We start from the raw sequence: 21,351 nt of genomic DNA, 5'->3' as shown, positions 1-21,351 counted from the left end.
GCAACGTTCAGGTTTAGCAGCGCTGTAGCATAAGTAAACAGAACCAAAAGGTGTGGGGACATTTACCTGCTGCTGGAACACTTTTAATCTAACAAAACAAAATTGATGAGACCGGGATTTAACCACACGTCTCAGAGCTTTATTCAACAGACTAGCTCTCGAATTATCCAACACTTTACTTTTGGAATATACTCACACGGCTGTAACACCGCAGACACAGACACAGCGCGTCTCCAGAACACTCATCTACAGCAGCAGCACACCGAATCTCAGGTCCCACGCACCTGTCGGTACTTCCTCTCTCACCCCGCCTCAAAGAAAGAGACTTTCTTCCGACAGCCCGGCTAGCTCAGTCGGTAGAGCATGAGACTCTTAATCTCAGGGTCGTGGGTTCGAGCCCCACGTTGGGCGTCCTTTTTAAATACAAATTGTAGATGTTTCTTCGAGGCAACGGAGCAATGTCTGATTCTGTTCACATTGTATAAAGTATTGCAACACAATTACTTATTGGTCATTGTCATATAGCAATTGCTATTGTAAAATGCGTGCATCCTTTAAAGCTATACCGATATTGAAATAAAGAATCTTACTTTTGTGGGTTGGCTTCAATCTGATTCTTTTTTTACACTTGTCATTACATCATTCATGGAGCAAGTTAGTATGTGCGTAATAAACCCAATCGGGCCTTGATACAATAGACAACCCTAGTCTGTGCTGAAATGAAATAATGCGGTTTTCTACTAAAGCAAATGCAGCTTGTCAGAATGGCCGAGTGGTCTAAGGCGCCAGACTCAAGGACGCTGTCTTTCCAAAGAATTGTGTGTTCTGGTCTCCGAATGGAGGCGTGGGTTCAAATCCCACTTCTGACAGTTCACTTTTACTTATTTTTTAAATGAATCAATTTGTTCATTTTACTAAAAAAGATTGTTTCAAGGAAATCAACAGCTGATACCAAACTCTTGTCAGCACTCAATACCATTTTCATTTCCATTTTAAATCGGACTAAAATAGCGTTCCTAACACAGATTGCATTTTTGTTGTAAACTGGCTACTTGTCGAAGTCACTGAAAAATATTTTGTGTAGAAACATGTGTTATTTAACTAAAGATTGTTTTAATATTTCAAATAACATATTACTTTGAAAAACATCTCCGACTGCCACTGGATCGTGGTCTCAGGCTGGGATGCTGACCATTGAGAACAGTATAAACGATCTATTAGTGGAAGTAGCTTACATGAGAAATGCCCTCGTTTAACATGCTAGGATGATCGACTTCGGTATTCTCCAACTGCTGTTTACATTTTCTAACACCTTATGAGGACGAATACAAAGGTTGACAGCTTCCTTGTAAGTGGGGGTAAGCACAAGTTATTTTCAGATGTAATGTCTATTTTAAACTCAATCTAGTCCTGCGTAGTGCAAAAGACATTGCTATATTTTTATATTAGTCAAGCCCTATTTAAAGTGTTCTTAAATTGTTTTGACATTAGCAATGATCAATTTAAATGTGGTTATTGATTTAAACAACTGAACAATTGTGGGCTTGATGGTTTCTTTTTTCTACGTTTTTACCGGAATGAGATACACACTCAAAATGTGTCCCCTTCCTTCAGCATCCCCCGACTGAAGATTGAAGTGGTCATTCCTTGCAGCGAGTAGGTTCCCGATAACAACACTCATTGTCAGCTCGGTGCTCAGAAGAAAACACTGCCACTCCTCCTGGTGGATACCGAGACCAATCCCTTCAAAACGTGTTTCATTCTAGAAATGATCCTTGCAAATATAGTCTTAACTTTTATTAGCAGACCGTCGCCCCCAACTGGCAAGCTCTACTTCATATGAAACAATGACTGGGCAACAACGAGGTGTTACATTAACAATACAAACTAACTCGAGACAGCCAAGCCGTTAAAGCATACCTTAAGTTTGTCGCGTGATACAAAAGCAAGTATTGGCATTTTTGCATCGTCTGCCTCGTCAAACAAGCTCGAGCCACAGCACACAGCGCTGCTGCATCGGGACACAGATTGTGGATTTCTAAGCGACTGAATAAACGAGCTGAGACTACTTTTTAAAGAAATTGAAAACATACCTCTAGTCGATATACTTGCTATTTAGTTAATTAAATTATTTTTCTAAATTTGCAATCACAGACTACATTGCCAAAATAAAAATAAAAAACAACTGACAATCTGATTTGCTCGTATCAAGCTGCGATGAAGCCTATGAGAATCCCTGGCACCATTAAAGGGGAATTAGCTCAAATGGTAGAGCGCTCGCTTAGCATGCGAGAAGTAGCGGGATCGATGCCCGCATTCTCCAAATAATTTTAAAGTATCTGCGTATTTTGTCCCGGCGCATTATGGAGATAAATACAAAGTGTGACAATTCTTTGTAACAGAGACGCCCACCATGCATGTGTATATTAATGCACAGTCTGCTAATTTGAAATAATCCCTGGACTGAAAAACTGCAGCGCGTGATATTTTGTAGGTCTTCTTATCTCCTATGTCCGCTAACGCTAGGCACAACGTGCCCGAGTGCTGTAGCAGCAGCCATGAGCAAGTTAGTTTTTCAGTAGAAATAAGGCTTTTGTGTATGGGTGTTTTGAAAAGATCAGTTAAATAGCTACGTATTTTGAAATAAGGATGTATTCATTATTATGAACGTTGGCAGAAAGGATATGGTATTATTATTTCCCACGTGTGCTTGACTTGTACAAATCTGATAGAGTTTCAACAAAGGCATTTGACTTGGGTTCATTATTTAGCCTATACTGCCATCTGCAGCATTACTGCGGGTGTCGTTTGCTTCTTTTGACAATAATACGGCTGTTTTCACGGAAAACCGTGAGATCATGTAGCCGTGGCTGAGTGGTTAATGAACAAACAGAGCTGTCAGAAATGGAATTCGAACCCACGCTTCCAGGGTAACTGTGATCTGAACGCAGCGCCATAGCTCGCTCAACCATCCTGAATTAGACACGTCTTTTCACAACATTGCAGTACACTGCTGAACCTCCGATGTCTGACGCTGCAGTAAATCAACTCGTGTGTGTGTGTGTACTTATTCTTTTTCTGTTTATATGAAGGAGGGCGACCTGTTTTGTCGCATTCTATATGGGATTGTAGCAGCCACACCCAGTGACACCCAGTGAGAGTCCTAATACCGACACTACTAAAAATTAATTAAAAGGTTTGGAATAGGAATGACAACAGAATGACAAAGGCAGAATAACAATTCACAAAGCTTTATTACAATGATCCATGAGTCACATAAATCAGTTCAAATAACTAACAATACAATGTATTAAAGTTGTACTAAAAACAAGGAGGGGAAATTGAATAAAGCCAGTCAATAGCCACATTTTAAACCAACATATAGCAGCGATTACACTTCTCTTTAAGAGTGCTAGGTGATTGGAAACAGTTCTTCGCAGCAAGGGTACAACAACAAAAGCCAGATTTTTAATACACACAAGTTTTAACAGTATTAGGGAACGTTAGCTGCAACATTACAGGTTTAACTATATTAGAGCAATTCAACAACAATACAAGTTTAGTTAAGATAATTAGCAGCAACGTTCAGGTTTAGCAGCGGTGTAGCATAAGTAAACAGAACCAAAAGGTGTGGGGACATTTACCTGCTGCTGGAACACTTTTAATCTAACAAAACAAAATTGATGAGTCCTGGATTTAACCACACGTCTCAGAGCTTTATTCAACAGACTAGCTCTAGAATAATCCAACACTTTACTTTTGGAATATACTCACACGGCTGTAACACCGCAGACACAGACACAGCGCGTCTCCAGAACACTCGTCTACAGCAGCAGCACACCGAATCTCAGGTCCAACCACCTGTCGGTACTTCCTCTCTCACCCCGCCTCAAAGAAATAAACTTTCTCCCGACAGCCCGGCTAGCTCAGTCGGTAGAGCATGAGACTCTTAATCTCAGGGTCGTGGGTTCGAGCCCCACGTTGGGCGTCCTTTTTAAATACAAATTGTAGATGTTTCTTCGAGGCAACGGAGCAATGTCTGATTCTGTTCACATTGTATAAAATATTGCAACACAATTACTTATTGGTCATTGTCATATAGCAATTGCTATTGTAAAATGCGTGCATCCTTTAAAGCTATACCGATATTGAAATAAAGAATCTTACTTTCGTGGGTTGGCTTCAATCTGATTCTTTTTTTTACACTTGTCATTACATCATTCATGGAGCAAGTTAGTATGTGCGTAATAAACCCAATCGGGCCTTGATACGAGACAACCCTAGTCTGTGCTGAAATGAAATAATGCGGTTTTCTACTAAAGCAAACGCAGCTTGTCAGAATGGCCGAGTGGTCTAAGGCGCCAGACTCAAGGACGCTGTCTTTCCAAAGAATTGTGTGTTCTGGTCTCCGAATGGAGGCTTGGGTTCAAATCCCACTTCTGACAGTTCACTTTTACTTATTTTTTAAATGAATCAATTTGTTCATTTTACTATAAAAGAATGTTTCAAGGAAATCAACAGCTGATACCAAACTCTTGTCAGCACTCAATACCATTTTCATTTCCATTTTAAATCGGACTAAAATAGCGTTCCTAACACAGATTGCATTTTTGTTGTAAACTGGCTACTTGTCGAAGTCACTGAAAAATATTTTGTGTAGAAACATGTGTTATTTAACTAAAGATTGTTTTAATATTTCAAATAACATATTACTTTGAAAAACATCTCCGACTGCCACTGGATCGTGGTCTCAGGCTGGGATGCGGACCATTGAGAACAGTATAAACGATCTATTAGTGGAAGTAGCTTACATGAGAAATGCCCTCGTTTAACTCGACCTCGGTATTCTCCAACTGCTGTTTACATTTTCTAACACGTTATGAGGACGAATACAAAGGTTGACAGCTTCCTTGTAAGTGGGGGTAAGCACAAGTTATTTTCAGATGTAATGTCTATTTTAAACTCAATCTAGTCCTGCGTAGTGCAAAAGACATTGCTATATTTTTATATTAGTCAAGCCCTATTAAAAGTGTTCTTAAATTGTTTTGACATTAGCAATGATCAATTTAAATGTGGTTATTGATTTAAACAACTGAACAATTGTGGGCTTGATGGTTTCTTTTTTCTACGTTTCTACCGGAATGAGATACACACTCAAAATGTGTCCCCTTCCTTCAGCAACCCCCGACTGAAGATTGAAGTGGTCATTCCTTGCAGCGAGTAGGTTCCCGATAACAACACTCATTGTCAGCTCGGTGCTCAGAAGAAAACACTGCCACTCCTCCTGGTGGATACCGAGACCAATCCCTTCAAAACGTGTTTCATTCTAGAAATGATCCTTGCAAATATAGTCTTAACTTTTATTAGCAGACCGTCGCCCCCAACTGGCAAGCTCTACTTCATATGAAACAATGACTGGGCAACAACGAGGTGTTACATTAACAATACAAACTAATCCGAGACAGCCAGGCCGTTAAAGCATACCTTAAGTTTGTCGTGTGATACAAAAGCAAGTATTGGCATTTTTGCATCGTCTGCCTCGTCAAACAAGCTCGAGCCACAGCACACAGCGCTGCTGCATCGGGACACAGATTGTGGGTTTCTAAGCGACTGAATAAACGAGCTGAGACTACTTTTTAAAGAAATTGAAAACATACCTCTAGTCGAAATACTTGCTATTTAGTTAATTAAATTATTTTTTTAAATTTGCAATCACAGACTACATTGCCAAAATAAAAATAAAAAACAACTGACAATCTGATTTGCTCGTATCAAGCTGCGATGAAGCCTATGAGAATCCCTGGCACCATTAAAGGGGAATTAGCTCAAATGGTAGAGCGTTCGCTTAGCATGCGAGAAGTAGCGGGATCGATGCCCGCATTCTCCAAATAATTTTAAAGTATCTGCGTATTTTGTCCCGGCGCATTATGGAGATAAATACAAAGTGTGACAATTCTTTGTAACAGAGACGCCCGCCATGCATGTGTATTTTAATGCACAGTCTGCTAATTTGTAATAATCCCCGGACTGAAAAACTGCAGCGCGTGATATTTTGTAGGTCTTCTTATCTCCTATGTCCGCTAACGCTAGGCACAACGTGCCCGAGTGCTGTAGCAGCAGCCATGAAGCAAGTTAGTTTTTCAGTAGAAATAAGGCTTTTGTGTATGGGTGTTTTGAAAAGATCAGTTAAATAGCTACGTATTTTGAAATAAGGATGTATTCATTATTATGAACGTTGGCAGAAAGGATATGGTATTATTATTTCCCACGTGTGCTTGACTTGTACAAATCTGATAGAGTTTCAACAAAGGCATTTGACTTGGGTTCATTATTTAGCCTATACTGCCATCTGCAGCATTACTGCGGGTGTCGTTTGCTTCTTTTGACAATAATACGGCTGTTTTCACGGAAAACCGTGAGAGCATGTAGCCGTGGCTGAGTGGTTAATGAACAAACAGAGCTGTCAGAAATGGAATTCGAACCCACGCTTCCAGGGTAACTGTGATCTGAACGCAGCGCCATAGCTCGCTCAACCATCCTGAATTAGACACGTCTTTTTACAACATTGCAGTACACTGCTGAACCTCCGATGTCTGATGCTGCAGTAAATCAACTCGTGTGTGTGTGTACTTATTCTTTTTCTGTTTATATGAAGGAGGGCGACCTGTTTTGTCGCATTCTATATGGGATTGTAGCAGCCACACCCAGTGACACCCAGTGAGAGTCCTAATACCGACACTACTAAAAATTAATTAAAAGGTTTGGAATAGGAATGACAACAGAATGACAAAGGCAGAATAACAATTCACAAAGCTTTATTACAATGATCCATGAGTCACCTAAATCAGTTCAAATAACTAACAATACAATGTATTAAAGTTGTACTAAAAACAAGGAGGGGAAATTGAATAAAGCCAGCCAATAGCCACATTTTAAAAGCATGGGGTATTAGACCAACATATAACAGCGATTACACTTCTTTTTAAGAGTGCTAGGTGATTGGAAACAGCTCTTCGCAGCAAGGGTACAACAACAAAAGCCAGATTGTTAATACACACAAGTTTTAACAGTATTAGGGAACGTTAGCTGCAACATTACAGGTTTAACTATATTAGAGCAATTCAACAACAATACAAGTTTAGTTAAGATAATTAGCAGCAACGTTCAGGTTTAGCAGCGCTGTAGCATAAGTAAACAGAACCAAAAGGTGTGGGGACATTTACCTGCTGCTGGAACACTTTTAATCTAACAAAACAAAATTGATGAGACCGGGATTTAACCACACGTCTCAGAGCTTTATTCAACAGACTAGCTCTCGAATTATCCAACACTTTACTTTTGGAATATACTCACACGGCTGTAACACCGCAGACACAGACACAGCGCGTCTCCAGAACACTCATCTACAGCAGCCACACCCCGAATCTCAGGTCCCACGCACCTGTCGGTACTTCCTCTCTCACCCCGCCTCAAAGAAAGAAACTTTCTCCCGACAGCCCGGCTAGCTCAGTCGGTAGAGCATGAGACTCTTAATCTCAGGGTCGTGGGTTCGAGCCCCACGTTGTGCGTCCTTTTTAAATACAAATTGTAGATGTTTCTTCGAGGCAACGGAGCAATGTCTGATTCTGTTCACATTGTATAAAGTATTGCAACACAATTACTTATTGGTCATTGTCATATAGCAATTGCTATTGTAAAATGCGTGCATCCTTTAAAGCTATACCGATATTGAAATAAAGAATCTTACTTTCGTGGGTTGGCTTCAATCTGATTCTTTTTTTTACACTTGTCATTACATCATTCATGGAGCAAGTTAGTATGTGCGTAATAAACCCAATCGGGCCTTGATACGAGACAACCCTAGTCTGTGCTGAAATGAAATAATGCGGTTTTCTACTAAAGCAAACGCAGCTTGTCAGAATGGCCGAGTGGTCTAAGGCGCCAGACTCAAGGACGCTGTCTTTCCAAAGAATTGTGTGTTCTGGTCTCCGAATGGAGGCTTGGGTTCAAATCCCACTTCTGACAGTTCACTTTTACTTATTTTTTAAATGAATCAATTTGTTCATTTTACTATAAAAGAATGTTTCAAGGAAATCAACAGCTGATACCAAACTCTTGTCAGCACTCAATACCATTTTCATTTCCATTTTAAATCGGACTAAAATAGCGTTCCTAACACAGATTGCATTTTTGTTGTAAACTGGCTACTTGTCGAAGTCACTGAAAAATATTTTGTGTAGAAACATGTGTTATTTAACTAAAGATTGTTTTAATATTTCAAATAACATATTACTTTGAAAAACATCTCCGACTGCCACTGGATCGTGGTCTCAGGCTGGGATGCGGACCATTGAGAACAGTATAAACGATCTATTAGTGGAAGTAGCTTACATGAGAAATGCCCTCGTTTAACTCGACCTCGGTATTCTCCAACTGCTGTTTACATTTTCTAACACGTTATGAGGACGAATACAAAGGTTGACAGCTTCCTTGTAAGTGGGGGTAAGCACAAGTTATTTTCAGATGTAATGTCTATTTTAAACTCAATCTAGTCCTGCGTAGTGCAAAAGACATTGCTATATTTTTATATTAGTCAAGCCCTATTAAAAGTGTTCTTAAATTGTTTTGACATTAGCAATGATCAATTTAAATGTGGTTATTGATTTAAACAACTGAACAATTGTGGGCTTGATGGTTTCTTTTTTCTACGTTTCTACCGGAATGAGATACACACTCAAAATGTGTCCCCTTCCTTCAGCAACCCCCGACTGAAGATTGAAGTGGTCATTCCTTGCAGCGAGTAGGTTCCCGATAACAACACTCATTGTCAGCTCGGTGCTCAGAAGAAAACACTGCCACTCCTCCTGGTGGATACCGAGACCAATCCCTTCAAAACGTGTTTCATTCTAGAAATGATCCTTGCAAATATAGTCTTAACTTTTATTAGCAGACCGTCGCCCCCAACTGGCAAGCTCTACTTCATATGAAACAATGACTGGGCAACAACGAGGTGTTACATTAACAATACAAACTAATCCGAGACAGCCAGGCCGTTAAAGCATACCTTAAGTTTGTCGTGTGATACAAAAGCAAGTATTGGCATTTTTGCATCGTCTGCCTCGTCAAACAAGCTCGAGCCACAGCACACAGCGCTGCTGCATCGGGACACAGATTGTGGGTTTCTAAGCGACTGAATAAACGAGCTGAGACTACTTTTTAAAGAAATTGAAAACATACCTCTAGTCGAAATACTTGCTATTTAGTTAATTAAATTATTTTTTTAAATTTGCAATCACAGACTACATTGCCAAAATAAAAATAAAAAACAACTGACAATCTGATTTGCTCGTATCAAGCTGCGATGAAGCCTATGAGAATCCCTGGCACCATTAAAGGGGAATGAGCTCAAATGGTAGAGCGTTCGCTTAGCATGCGAGAAGTAGCGGGATCGATGCCCGCATTCTCCAAATAATTTTAAAGTATCTGCGTATTTTGTCCCGGCGCATTATGGAGATAAATACAAAGTGTGACAATTCTTTGTAACAGAGACGCCCGCCATGCATGTGTATTTTAATGCACAGTCTGCTAATTTGTAATAATCCCCGGACTGAAAAACTGCAGCGCGTGATATTTTGTAGGTCTTCTTATCTCCTATGTCCGCTAACGCTAGGCACAACGTGCCCGAGTGCTGTAGCAGCAGCCATGAAGCAAGTTAGTTTTTCAGTAGAAATAAGGCTTTTGTGTATGGGTGTTTTGAAAAGATCAGTTAAATAGCTACGTATTTTGAAATAAGGATGTATTCATTATTATGAACGTTGGCAGAAAGGATATGGTATTATTATTTCCCACGTGTGCTTGACTTGTACAAATCTGATAGAGTTTCAACAAAGGCATTTGACTTGGGTTCATTATTTAGCCTATACTGCCATCTGCAGCATTACTGCGGGTGTCGTTTGCTTCTTTTGACAATAATACGGCTGTTTTCACGGAAAACCGTGAGAGCATGTAGCCGTGGCTGAGTGGTTAATGAACAAACAGAGCTGTCAGAAATGGAATTCGAACCCACGTTTCCAGGGTAACTGTGATCTGAACGCAGCGCCATAGCTCGCTCAACCATCCTGAATTAGACACGTCTTTTTACAACATTGCAGTACACTGCTGAACCTCCGATGTCTGATGCTGCAGTAAATCAACTCGTGTGTGTGTGTACTTATTCTTTTTCTGTTTATATGAAGGAGGGCGACCTGTTTTGTCGCATTCTATATGGGATTGTAGCAGCCACACCCAGTGACACCCAGTGAGAGTCCTAATACCGACACTACTAAAAATTAATTAAAAGGTTTGGAATAGGAATGACAACAGAATGACAAAGGCAGAATAACAATTCACAAAGCTTTATTACAATGATCCATGAGTCACATAAATCAGTTCAAATAACTAAAAATACAATGTATTAAAGTTGTACTAAAAACAAGGAGGGGAAATTGAATAAAGCCAGCCAATAGCCACATTTTAAAAGCATGGGGTATTAGACCAACATATAGCAGCGATTACACTTCTCTTTAAGAGTGCTAGGTGATTGGAAACAGCTCTTCGCAGCAAGGGTACAACAACAAAAGCCAGATTGTTAATACACACAAGTTTTAACAGTATTAGGGAACGTTAGCTGCAACATTACAGGTTTAACTATATTAGACCAATTCAACAACAATACAAGTTTAGTTAAGATAATTAGCAGCAACGTTCAGGTTTAGCAGCGGTGTAGCATAAGTAAACAGAACCAAAAGGTGTGGGGACATTTACCTGCTGCTGGAACACTTTTAATCTAACAAAACAAAATTGATGAGACCGGGATTTAACCACACGTCTCAGAGCTTTATTCAACAGACTAGCTCTCGAATTATCCAACACTTTACTTTTGGAATATACTCACACGGCTGTAACACCGCAGAGACAGACACAGCGCGTCTCCAGAACACTCATCTACAGCAGCAGCACACCGAATCTCAGGTCCCACGCACCTGTCGGTACTTCCTCTCTCACCCCGCCTCAAAGAAAGAAACTTTCTCCCGACAGCCCGGCTAGCTCAGTCGGTAGAGCATGAGACTCTTAATCTCAGGGTCGTGGGTTCGAGCCCCACGTTGGGCGTCCTTTTTAAATACAAATTGTAGATGTTTCTTCGAGGCAACGGAGGAGCAATGTCTGATTCTTTTCACATTGTATAAAGTATTGCAACACAATTACTTATTGGTCATTGTCATATAGCAATTGCTATTGTAAAATGCGTGCATCCTTTAAAGCTATACCGATATTGAAATAAAGAATCTTACTTTCGTGGGTTGGCTTCAATCTGTTTCTTTTTTTACACTTGTCATTACATCATTCATGGAGCAAGTTAGTATGTGCGTAATAAACCCAATCGGGCCTTGATACAATAGACAACCCTAGACTGTGCTGAAATGAAATAATGCGGTTTTCTACTAAAGCATACGCAGCTTGTCAGAATGGCCGAGTGGTCTAAGGCGCCAGACTCAAGGACGCTGTCTTTCCAAAGAATTGTGTGTTCTGGTCTCCGAATGGAGGCGTGGGTTCAAATCCCACTTCTGACAGTTCTCTTTTACATATTTTTTAAATGAATCAATTTGTTCATTTTACTAAAAAAGATTGTTTCAAGGAAATCAACAGCTGATACCAAACTCTTGTCAGCACTCAATACCATTTTCATTTCCATTTTAAATCGGACTAAAATAGCGTTCCTAACACAGATTGCATTTTTGTTGTAAACTGGCTACTTGTCGAAGTCACTGAAAAATATTTTGTGTAGAAACATGTGTTATTTAACTAAAGATTGTTTTAATATTTCAAATAACATATTACTTTGAAAAACATCTCCGACTGCCACTGGATCGTGGTCTCAGGCTGGGATGCGGACCATTGAGAACAGTATAAACGATCTATTAGTGGAAGTAGCTTACATGAGAAATGCCCTCGTTTAACATGCTAGGATGATCGACCTCGGTATTCTCCAACTGCTGTTTACATTTTCTAACACGTTATGAGGACGAATACAAAGGTTGACAGCTTCCTTGTAAGTGGGGGTAAGCACAAGTTATTTTCAGATGTAATGTCTATTTTAAACTCAATCTAGTCCTGCGTAGTGCAAAAGACATTGCTATATTTTTATATTAGTCAAGCCCTATTTAAAGTGTTCTTAAATTGTTTTGACATTAGCAATGATCAATTTAAATGTGGTTATTGATTTAAACAACTGAACAATTGTGGGCTTGATGGTTTCTTTTTTCTACGTTTCTACCGGAATGAGATACACACTCAAAATGTGTCCCCTTCCTTCAGCAACCCCCGACTGAAGATTGAAGTGGTCATTCCTTGCAGCGAGTAGGTTCCCGATAACAACACTCATTGTCAGCTCGGTGCTCAGAAGAAAACACTGCCACTCCTCCTGGTGGATACCGAGACCAATCCCTTCAAAACGTGTTTCATTCTAGAAATGATCCTTGCAAATATAGTCTTAACTTTTATTAGCAGACCGTCGCCCCCAACTGGCAAGCTCTACTTCATATGAAACAATGACTGAGCAACAACGAGGTGTTACATTAACAATACAAACTAACCCGAGACAGCCAGGCCGTTAAAGCATACCTTAAGTTTGTCGTGTGATACAAAAGCAAGTATTGGCATTTTTGCATCGTCTGCCTCGTCAAACAAGCTCGAGCCACAGCACACAGCGCTGCTGCATCGGGACACAGATTGTGGATTTCTAAGCGACTGAATAAACGAGCTGAGACTACTTTTTAAAGAAATTGAAAACATACCTCTAGTCGAAATACTTGCTATTTAGTTAATTAAATTATTTTTTTAAATTTGCAATCACAGACTACATTGCCAAAATAAAAATAAAAAACAACTGACAATCTGATTTGCTCGTATCAAGCTGCGATGAAGCCTATGAGAATCCCTGGCACCATTAAAGGGGAATTAGCTCAAATGGTAGAGCGCTCGCTTAGCATGCGAGAAGTAGCGGGATCGATGCCCGCATTCTCCAAATAATTTTAAAGTATCTGCGTATTTTGTCCCGGCGCATTATGGAGATAAATACAAAGTGTGACAATTCTTTGTAACAGAGACGCCCGCCATGCATGTGTATTTTAATGCACAGTCTGCTAATTTGTAATAATCCCCGGACTGAAAAACTGCAGCGCGTGATATTTTGTAGGTCTTCTTATCTCCTATGTCCGCTAACGCTAGGCACAACGTGCCCGAGTGCTGTAGCATCAGCCATGAAGCAAGTTAGTTTTTCAGTAGAAATAAGGCTTTTGTGTATGGGTGTTTTGAAAAGATCAGTTAAATAGCTACGTATTTTGAAATAAGGATGTATTCATTATTATGAACGTTGGCAGAAAGGATATGGTATTATTATTTCCCACGTGTGCTTGACTTGTACAAATCTGATAGAGTTTCAACAAAGGCATTTGACTTGGGTTCATTATTTAGCCTATACTGCCATCTGCAGCATTACTGCGGGTGTCGTTTGCTTCTTTTGACAATAATACGGCTGTTTTCACGGAAAACCGTGAGATCATGTAGCCGTGGCTGAGTGGTTAATGAACAAACAGAGCTGTCAGAAATGGAATTCGAACCCACGCTTCCAGGGTAACTGTGATCTGAACGCAGCGCCATAGCTCGCTCAACCATCCTGAATTAGACACGTCTTTTCACAACATTGCAGTACACTGCTGAACCTCCGATGTCTGACGCTGCAGTAAATCAACTCGTGTGTGTGTGTACTTATTCTTTTTCTGTTTATATGAAGGAGGGCGACCTGTTTTGTCGCATTCTATATGGGATTGTAGCAGCCACACCCAGTGACATCCAGTGAGAGTCCTAATACCGACACTACTAAAAATTAATTAAAAGGTTTGGAATAGGAATGACAACAGAATGACAAAGGCAGAATAACAATTCACAAAGCTTTATTACAATGATCCATGAGTCACATAAATCAGTTCAAATAACTAACAATACAATGTATTAAAGTTGTACTAAAAACAAGGAGGGGAAATTGAATAAAGCCAGTCAATAGCCACATTTTAAAAGCATGGGGTATTAGACCAACATATAGCAGCGATTACACTTCTCTTTAAGAGTGCTAGGTGATTGGAAACAGCTCTTCGCAGCAAGGGTACAACAACAAAAGCCAGATTGTTAATACACACAAGTTTTAACAGTATTAGGGAACGTTAGCTGCAACATTACAGGTTTAACTATATTAGAGCAATTCAACAACAATACAAGTTTAGTTAAGATAATTAGCAGCAACGTTCAGGTTTAGCAGCGGTGTAGCATAAGTAAACAGAACCAAAAGGTGTGGGGACATTTACCTGCTGCTGGAACACTTTTAATCTAACAAAACAAAATTGATGAGACCTGGATTTAACCACACGTCTCAGAGCTTTATTCAACAGACTAGCTCTAGAATTATCCAACACTTTACTTTTGGAATATACTCACACGGCTGTAACACCGCAGACACAGACACAGCGCGTCTCCAGAACACTCGTCTACAGCAGCAGCACACCGAATCTCAGGTCCAACCACCTGTCGGTACTTCCTCTCTCACCCCGCCTCAAAGAAATAAACTTTCTCCCGACAGCCCGGCTAGCTCAGTCGGTAGAGCATGAGACTCTTAATCTCAGGGTCGTGGGTTCGAGCCCCACGTTGGGCGTCCTTTTTAAATACAAATTGTAGATGTTTCTTCGAGGCAACGGAGCAATGTCTGATTCTGTTCACATTGTATAAAGTATTGCAACACAATTACTTATTGGTCATTGTCATATAGCAATTGCTATTGTAAAATGCGTGCATCCATTAAAGCTATACCGATATTGAAATAAAGAATCTTACTTTCGTGGGTTGGCTTCAATCTGTTTCTTTTTTTACACTTGTCATTACATCATTCATGGAGCAAGTTAGTATGTGCGTAATAAACCCAATCGGGCCTTGATACAATAGACAACCCTAGTCTGTGCTGAAATGAAATAATGCGGTTTTCTACTAAAGCAAACGCAGCTTGTCAGAATGGCTGAGTGGTCTAAGGCGCCAGACTCAAGGACGCTGTCTTTCCAAAGAATTGTGTGTTCCAGTCTCCGAATGGAGGCGTGGGTTCAAATCCCACTTCTGACAGTTCACTTTTACTTATTTTTTAAATGAATCAATTTGTTCATTTTACTAAAAAAGATTGTTTCAAGGAAATCATCAGCTGATACCAAACTCTTGTCAGCACTCAATCCCATTTTCATTTCCATTTTAAATCGGACTAAAATAGCGTTCCTAACACAGATTGCATTTTTGTTGTAAACTGGCTACTTGTCGAAGTCACTGAAAAATATTTTGTGTAGAAACATGTGTTATTTAACTAAAGATTGTTTTAATATTTCAAATAACATATTACTTTGAAAAACATCTCCGACTGCCACTGGATCGTGGTCTCAGGCTGGGATGCGGACCATTGAGAACAGTATAAACGATCTATTAGTGGAAGTAGCTTACATGAGAAATGCCCTCGTTTAACATGCTAGGATGATCGACTTCGGTATTCTCCAACTGCTGTTTACATTTTCTAACACGTTATGAGGACGAATACAAAGGTTGACAGCTTCCTTGTAAGTGGGAGTAAGCACAAGTTATTTTCAGATGTAATGTCTATTTTAAACTCAATCTAGTCCTGCGTAGTGCAAAAGACATTGCTATATTTTTATATTAGTCAAGCCCTATTTAAAGTGTTCTTAAATTGTTTTGACATTAGCAATGATCAATTTAAATGTGGTTATTGATTTAAACAACTGAACAATTGTGGGCTTGATGGTTTCTTTTTTCTACGTTTCTACCGGAATGAGATACACACTCAAAATGTGTCCCCTTCCTTCAGCAACCCCCGACTGAAGATTGAAGTGGTCATTCCTTGCAGCGAGTAGGTTCCCGATAACAACACTCATTGTCAGCTCGGTGCTCAGAAGAAAACACTGCCACTCCTCCTGGTGGATACCGAGACCAATCCCTTCAAAACGTGTTTCATTCTAGAAATGATCCTTGCAAATATAGTCTTAACTTTTATTAGCAGACAGTCGCCCCCAACTGGCAAGCTCTACTTCATATGAAACAATGACTGGGCAACAACGAGGTGTTACATTAACAATACAAACTAACCCGAGACAGCCAGGCCGTTAAAGCATACCTTAAGTTTGTCGTGTGATACAAAAGCAAGTATTGGCATTTTTGCATCGTCTGCCTCGTCAAACAAGCTCGAGCCACAGCACACAGCGCTGCTGCATCGGGACACAGATTGTGGATTTCTAAGCGACTGAATAAACGAGCTGAGACTACTTTTTAAAGAAATTGAAAACATACCTCTAGTCGAAATACTTGCTATTTAGTTAATTAAATTATTTTTTTAAATTTGCAATCACAGACTACATTGCCAAAATAAAAATAAAAAACAACTGACAATCTGATTTGCTCGTATCAAGCTGCGATGAAGCCTATGAGAATCCCTGGCACCATTAAAGGGGAATTAGCTCAAATGGTAGAGCGCTCTCTTAGCATGCGAGAAGTAGCGGGATCGATGCCCGCATTCTCCAAATAATTTTAAAGTATCTGCGTATTTTGTCCCGGCGCATTATGGAGATAAATACAAAGTGTGACAATTCTTTGTAACAGAGAGGCCCACCATGCATGTGTATTTTAATGCACAGTCTGCTCATTTGTAATAATCCCCGGACTGAAAAACTGCAGCGCGTGATATTTTGTAGGTCTTCTTATCTCCTATGTCCGCTAACGCTAGGCACAACGTGCCCGAGTGCTGTAGCAGCAGCCATGAAGCAAGTTAGTTTTTCAGTAGAAATAAGGCTTTTGTGTATGGGTGTTTTGAAAAGATCAGTTAAATAGCTACGTATTTTGAAATAAGGATGTATTCATTATTATGAACGTTGGCAGAAAGGATATGGTATTATTATTTCCCACGTGTGCTTGACTTGTACAAATCTGATAGAGTTTCAACAAAGGCATTTGACTTGGGTTCATTATTTAGCCTATACTGCCATCTGCAGCATTACTGCGGGTGTCGTTTGCTTCTTTTGACAATAATACGGCTGTTTTCACGGAAAACCGTGAGATCATGTAGCCGTGGCTGAGTGGTTAATGAACAAACAGAGCTGTCAGAAATGGAATTCGAAGCCACGCTTCCAGGGTAACTGTGATCTGAACGCAGCGCCATAGCTCGCTCAACCATCCTGAATTAGACACGTCTTTTCACAATATTGCAGTACACTGCTGAACCTCCGATGTCTGACGCTGCAGTAAATCAAATCGTGTGTGTGTGTGTACTTATTCTTTTTCTGTTTATATGAAGGAGGGCGACCTGTTTTGTCGCATTCTATATGGGATTGTAGCAGCCACACCCAGTGACACCCAGTGAGAGTCCTAATACCGACACTACTAAAAATTAATTAAAAGGTTTGGAATAGGAATGACAACAGAATGACAAAGGCAGAATAACAATTCACAAAGCTTTATTACAATGATCCATGAGTCACATAAATCAGTTCAAATAACTAACAATACAATGTATTAAAGTTGTACTAAAAACAAGGAGGGGAAATTGAATAAAGCCAGCCAATAGCCACATTTTAAAAGCATGGGGTATTAGACCAACATATAGCAGCGATTACACTTCTTTTTAAGAGTGCTAAGTGATTGGAAACAGCTCTTCGCAGCAAGGGTACAACAACAAAAGCCAGATTGTTAATACACACAAGTTTTAACATTATTAGGGAACGTTAGCTGCAACATTACAGGTTTAACTATATTAGACCAATTCAACAACAATACAAGTTTAGTTAAGATAATTAGCAGCAACGTTCAGGTTTAGCAGCGGTGTAGCATAAGTAAACAGAACCAACAGGTGTGGGGACATTTACCTGCTGCTGGAACACTTTTAATCTAACAAAACAAAATTGATGAGACCGGGATTTAACCACACGTCTCAGAGCTTTATTCAACAGACTAGCTCTCGAATTATCCAACACTTTACTTTTGGAATATACCCACACGGCTGTAACACCACAGACACAGACACAGCGCGTCTCCAGAACACTCATCTACAGCAGCAGCACACCGAATCTCAGGTCCCACGCACGTGTCGGTACTTCCTCTCTCACCCCGCCTCAAAGAAAGAAACTTTCTCCCGACAGCCCGGCTAGCTCAGTCGGTAGAGCATGAGACTCTTAATCTCAGGGTCGTGGGTTCGAGCCCCACGTTGGGCGTCCTTTTTAAATACAAATTGTAGATGTTTCTTCGAGGCAACGGAGCAATGTCTGATTCTGTTCACATTGTATAAAGTATTGCAACACAATTACTTATTGGTCATTGTCATATAGCAATTGCTATTGTAAAATGCGTGCATCCTTTAAAGCTATACCGATATTGAAATAAAGAATCTTACTTTCGTGGGTTGGCTTCAATCTGATTCTTTTTTTACACTTGTCATTACATCATTCATGGAGCAAGTTAGTATGTGCGTAATAAACCCAATCGGGCCTTGATACAATAGACAACCCTAGTCTGTGCTGAAATGAAATAATGCGGTTTTCTACTAAAGCAAACGCAGCTTGTCAGAAAGGCCGAGTGGTCTAAGGCGCCAGACTCAAGGACGCTATCTTTCCAAAGAATTGTGTGTTCTGGTCTCCGAATGGAGGCGTGGGTTCAAATCCCACTTCTGACAGTTCTCTTTTACTTATTTTTTAAATGAATCAATTTGTTCATTTTACTATAAAAGATTGTTTCAAGGAAATCAACAGCTGATACCAAACTCTTGTCAGCACTCAATACCATTTTAATTTCCATTTTAAATCGGACTAAAATAGCGTTCCTAACACAGATTGCATTTTTGTTGTAAACGATCTATTAGTGGAAGTAGCTTACATGAGAAATGCCCTCGTTTAACATGCTAGGATGATCGACCTCGGTATTCTCCAACTGCTGTTTACATTTTCTAACACGTTATGAGGACGAATACAAAGGTTGACAGCTTCCTTGTAAGTGGGGGTAAGCACAAGTTATTTTCAGATGTAATGTCTATTTTAAACTCAATCTAGTCCTGCGTAGTGCAAAAGACATTGCTATATTTTTATATTAGTCAAGCCCTATTTAAAGTGTTCTTAAATTGTTTTGACATTAGCAATGATCAATTTAAATGTGGTTATTGATTTAAACAACTGAACAATTGTGGGCTTGATGGTTTCTTTTTTCTACGTTTCTACCGGAATGAGATACACACTCAAAATGTGTCCCCTTCCTTCAGCAACCCCCGACTGAAGATTGAAGTGGTCATTCCTTGCAGCGAGTAGGTTCCCGATAACAACACTCATTGTCAGCTCGGTGCTCAGAAGAAAACACTGCCACTCCTCCTGGTGGATACCGAGACCAATCCCTTCAAAACGTGTTTCATTCTAGAAATGATCCTTGCAAATATAGTCTTAACTTTTATTAGCAGACCGTCGCCCCCAACTGGCAAGCTCTACTTCATATGAAACAATGACTGGGCAACAACGAGGTGTTACATTAACAATACAAACTAACCCGAGACAGCCAGGCCGTTAAAGCATACCTTAAGTTTGTCGTGTGATACAAAAGCAAGTATTGGCATTTTTGCATCGTCTGCCTCGTCAAACAAGCTCGAGCCACAGCACACAGCGCTGCTGCATCGGGACACAGATTGTGGGTTTCTAAGCGACTGAATAAACGAGCTGAGACTACTTTTTAAAGAAATTGAAAACATACCTCTAGTCGAAATACTTGCTATTTAGTTAATTAAATTATTTTTTTAAATTTGCAATCACAGACTACATTGCCAAAATAAAAATAAAAAACAACTGACAATCTGATTTGCTCGTATCAAGCTGCGATGAAGCCTATGAGAATCCCTGGCACCATTAAAGGGGAATTAGCTCAAATGGTAGAGCGCTCGCTTAGCATGCGAGAAGTAGCGGGATCGATGCCCGCATTCTCCAAATAATTTTAAAGTATCTGCGTATTTTGTCCCGGCGCATTATGGAGATAAATACAAAGTGTGACAATTCTTTGTAACAGAGAGGCCCACCATGCATGTGTATTTTAATGCACAGTCTGCTCATTTGTAATAATCCCCGGACTGAAAAACTGCAGCGCGTGATATTTTGTAGGTCTTCTTATCTCCTATGTCCGCTAACGCTAGGCACAACGTGCCCGAGTGCTGTAGCAGCAGCCATGAAGCAAGTTAGTTTTTCAGTAGAAATAAGGCTTTTGTGTATGGGTGTTTTGAAAAGATCAGTTAAATAGCTACATATTTTGAAATAAGGATGTATTCATTATTATGAACATTGGCAGAAAGGATATGGTATTATTATTTCCCACGTGTGCTTGACTTGTACAAATCTGATAGAGTTTCAACAAAGGCATTTGACTTGGGTTCATTATTTAGCCTATACTGCCACCTGCAGCATTACTGCGGGTGTCGTTTGCTTCTTTTGACAATAATACGGCTGTTTTCACGGAAAACCGTGAGATCATGTAGCCGTGGCTGAGTGGTTAATGAACAAACAGAGCTGTCAGAAATGGAATTCGAATCCACGCTTCCAGGGTAACTGTGATCTGAACGCAGCGCCATAGCTCGCTCAACCATCCTGAATTAGACACGTCTATTCACAACATTGCAGTACACTGCTGAACCTCCAATGTCTGACGCTGCAGTAAATCAACTCGTGTGTGTGTGTGTACTTATTCTTTTTCTGTTTATATGAAGGAGGGCGACCTGTTTTGTCGCATTCTATATGGGATTGTAGCAGCCACACCCAGTGACACCCAGTGAGAGTCCTAATACCGACACTACTAAAAATTAATTAAAAGGTTTGGAATAGGAATGACAACAGAATGACAAAGGCAGAATAACAATTCACAAAGCTTTATTACAATGATCCATGAGTCACATAAATCAGTTCAAATAACTAACAATACAATGTATTAAAGTTGTACTAAAAACAAGGAGGGGAAATTGAATAAAGCCAGCCAATAGCCACATTTTAAAAGCATGGGGTATTAGACCAACATATAGCAGCGATTACACTTCTCTTTAAGAGTGCTAGGTGATTGGAAACAGCTCTTCGCAGCAAGGGTACAACAACAAAAGCCAGATTGTTAATACACACAAGTTTTAACAGTATTAGGGAACGTTAGCTGCAACATTACAGGTTTAACTATATTAGAGCAATTCAACAACAATACAAGTTTAGTTAAGATAAT

At 39.9% G+C, this 21,351-nt stretch overlaps 18 non-coding genes across 18 annotated transcripts; 12 read left to right on the top strand and 6 right to left on the bottom strand.

The window, feature by feature from the left end:
- The first annotated feature begins 338 nt into the window (after window positions 1-338).
- trnak-cuu (transfer RNA lysine (anticodon CUU)) lies at window positions 339-411 on the top strand. The gene has a single exon. It is a non-coding gene; the product is annotated as a tRNA-Lys (tRNA).
- Window positions 412-758: 347 nt separating this feature from the next.
- On the top strand, window positions 759-869 carry trnal-caa (transfer RNA leucine (anticodon CAA)). The gene is made up of 2 exons: window positions 759-796; window positions 824-869. It is a non-coding gene; the product is annotated as a tRNA-Leu (tRNA).
- Window positions 870-1,585: 716 nt separating this feature from the next.
- LOC131703570 (small nucleolar RNA U3) lies at window positions 1,586-1,791 on the bottom strand. The gene has a single exon (XR_009310011.1). It is a non-coding gene; the product is annotated as a small nucleolar RNA U3 (small nucleolar RNA).
- A 2,124-nt stretch (window positions 1,792-3,915) lies between these two features.
- trnak-cuu (transfer RNA lysine (anticodon CUU)) lies at window positions 3,916-3,988 on the top strand. The gene has a single exon. It is a non-coding gene; the product is annotated as a tRNA-Lys (tRNA).
- Window positions 3,989-4,334: 346 nt separating this feature from the next.
- On the top strand, window positions 4,335-4,445 carry trnal-caa (transfer RNA leucine (anticodon CAA)). The gene is made up of 2 exons: window positions 4,335-4,372; window positions 4,400-4,445. It is a non-coding gene; the product is annotated as a tRNA-Leu (tRNA).
- A 704-nt stretch (window positions 4,446-5,149) lies between these two features.
- On the bottom strand, window positions 5,150-5,355 carry LOC131703538 (small nucleolar RNA U3). Its single transcript, XR_009309979.1, has one exon. It is a non-coding gene; the product is annotated as a small nucleolar RNA U3 (small nucleolar RNA).
- A 2,140-nt stretch (window positions 5,356-7,495) lies between these two features.
- trnak-cuu (transfer RNA lysine (anticodon CUU)) lies at window positions 7,496-7,568 on the top strand. Its single transcript has one exon. It is a non-coding gene; the product is annotated as a tRNA-Lys (tRNA).
- Window positions 7,569-7,914: 346 nt separating this feature from the next.
- trnal-caa (transfer RNA leucine (anticodon CAA)) lies at window positions 7,915-8,025 on the top strand. Its single transcript has 2 exons — window positions 7,915-7,952; window positions 7,980-8,025. It is a non-coding gene; the product is annotated as a tRNA-Leu (tRNA).
- A 704-nt stretch (window positions 8,026-8,729) lies between these two features.
- On the bottom strand, window positions 8,730-8,935 carry LOC131703536 (small nucleolar RNA U3). Its single transcript, XR_009309977.1, has one exon. It is a non-coding gene; the product is annotated as a small nucleolar RNA U3 (small nucleolar RNA).
- Window positions 8,936-11,075: 2,140 nt separating this feature from the next.
- On the top strand, window positions 11,076-11,148 carry trnak-cuu (transfer RNA lysine (anticodon CUU)). Its single transcript has one exon. It is a non-coding gene; the product is annotated as a tRNA-Lys (tRNA).
- Window positions 11,149-11,498: 350 nt separating this feature from the next.
- Window positions 11,499-11,609, top strand: trnal-caa (transfer RNA leucine (anticodon CAA)). The gene is made up of 2 exons: window positions 11,499-11,536; window positions 11,564-11,609. It is a non-coding gene; the product is annotated as a tRNA-Leu (tRNA).
- A 716-nt stretch (window positions 11,610-12,325) lies between these two features.
- Window positions 12,326-12,531, bottom strand: LOC131703535 (small nucleolar RNA U3). Its single transcript, XR_009309976.1, has one exon. It is a non-coding gene; the product is annotated as a small nucleolar RNA U3 (small nucleolar RNA).
- Window positions 12,532-14,670: 2,139 nt separating this feature from the next.
- trnak-cuu (transfer RNA lysine (anticodon CUU)) lies at window positions 14,671-14,743 on the top strand. The gene has a single exon. It is a non-coding gene; the product is annotated as a tRNA-Lys (tRNA).
- A 347-nt stretch (window positions 14,744-15,090) lies between these two features.
- trnal-caa (transfer RNA leucine (anticodon CAA)) lies at window positions 15,091-15,201 on the top strand. Its single transcript has 2 exons — window positions 15,091-15,128; window positions 15,163-15,201. It is a non-coding gene; the product is annotated as a tRNA-Leu (tRNA).
- Window positions 15,202-15,917: 716 nt separating this feature from the next.
- On the bottom strand, window positions 15,918-16,123 carry LOC131703534 (small nucleolar RNA U3). The gene has a single exon (XR_009309975.1). It is a non-coding gene; the product is annotated as a small nucleolar RNA U3 (small nucleolar RNA).
- A 2,142-nt stretch (window positions 16,124-18,265) lies between these two features.
- trnak-cuu (transfer RNA lysine (anticodon CUU)) lies at window positions 18,266-18,338 on the top strand. The gene has a single exon. It is a non-coding gene; the product is annotated as a tRNA-Lys (tRNA).
- Window positions 18,339-18,685: 347 nt separating this feature from the next.
- trnal-caa (transfer RNA leucine (anticodon CAA)) lies at window positions 18,686-18,796 on the top strand. Its single transcript has 2 exons — window positions 18,686-18,723; window positions 18,751-18,796. It is a non-coding gene; the product is annotated as a tRNA-Leu (tRNA).
- Window positions 18,797-19,346: 550 nt separating this feature from the next.
- On the bottom strand, window positions 19,347-19,552 carry LOC131703533 (small nucleolar RNA U3). Its single transcript, XR_009309974.1, has one exon. It is a non-coding gene; the product is annotated as a small nucleolar RNA U3 (small nucleolar RNA).
- Between the last annotated feature and the right edge of the window lie 1,799 nt (window positions 19,553-21,351).

The sequence above is a fragment of the Acipenser ruthenus genome, chromosome 32, assembly GCF_902713425.1.
Source record: "Acipenser ruthenus chromosome 32, fAciRut3.2 maternal haplotype, whole genome shotgun sequence".
Lineage (NCBI taxonomy): Eukaryota > Metazoa > Chordata > Actinopteri > Acipenseriformes > Acipenseridae > Acipenser > Acipenser ruthenus.
The sequence above is the reverse complement of the archived record's forward strand: the minus strand, read 5'-3'. Positions and strand labels throughout refer to the sequence as shown.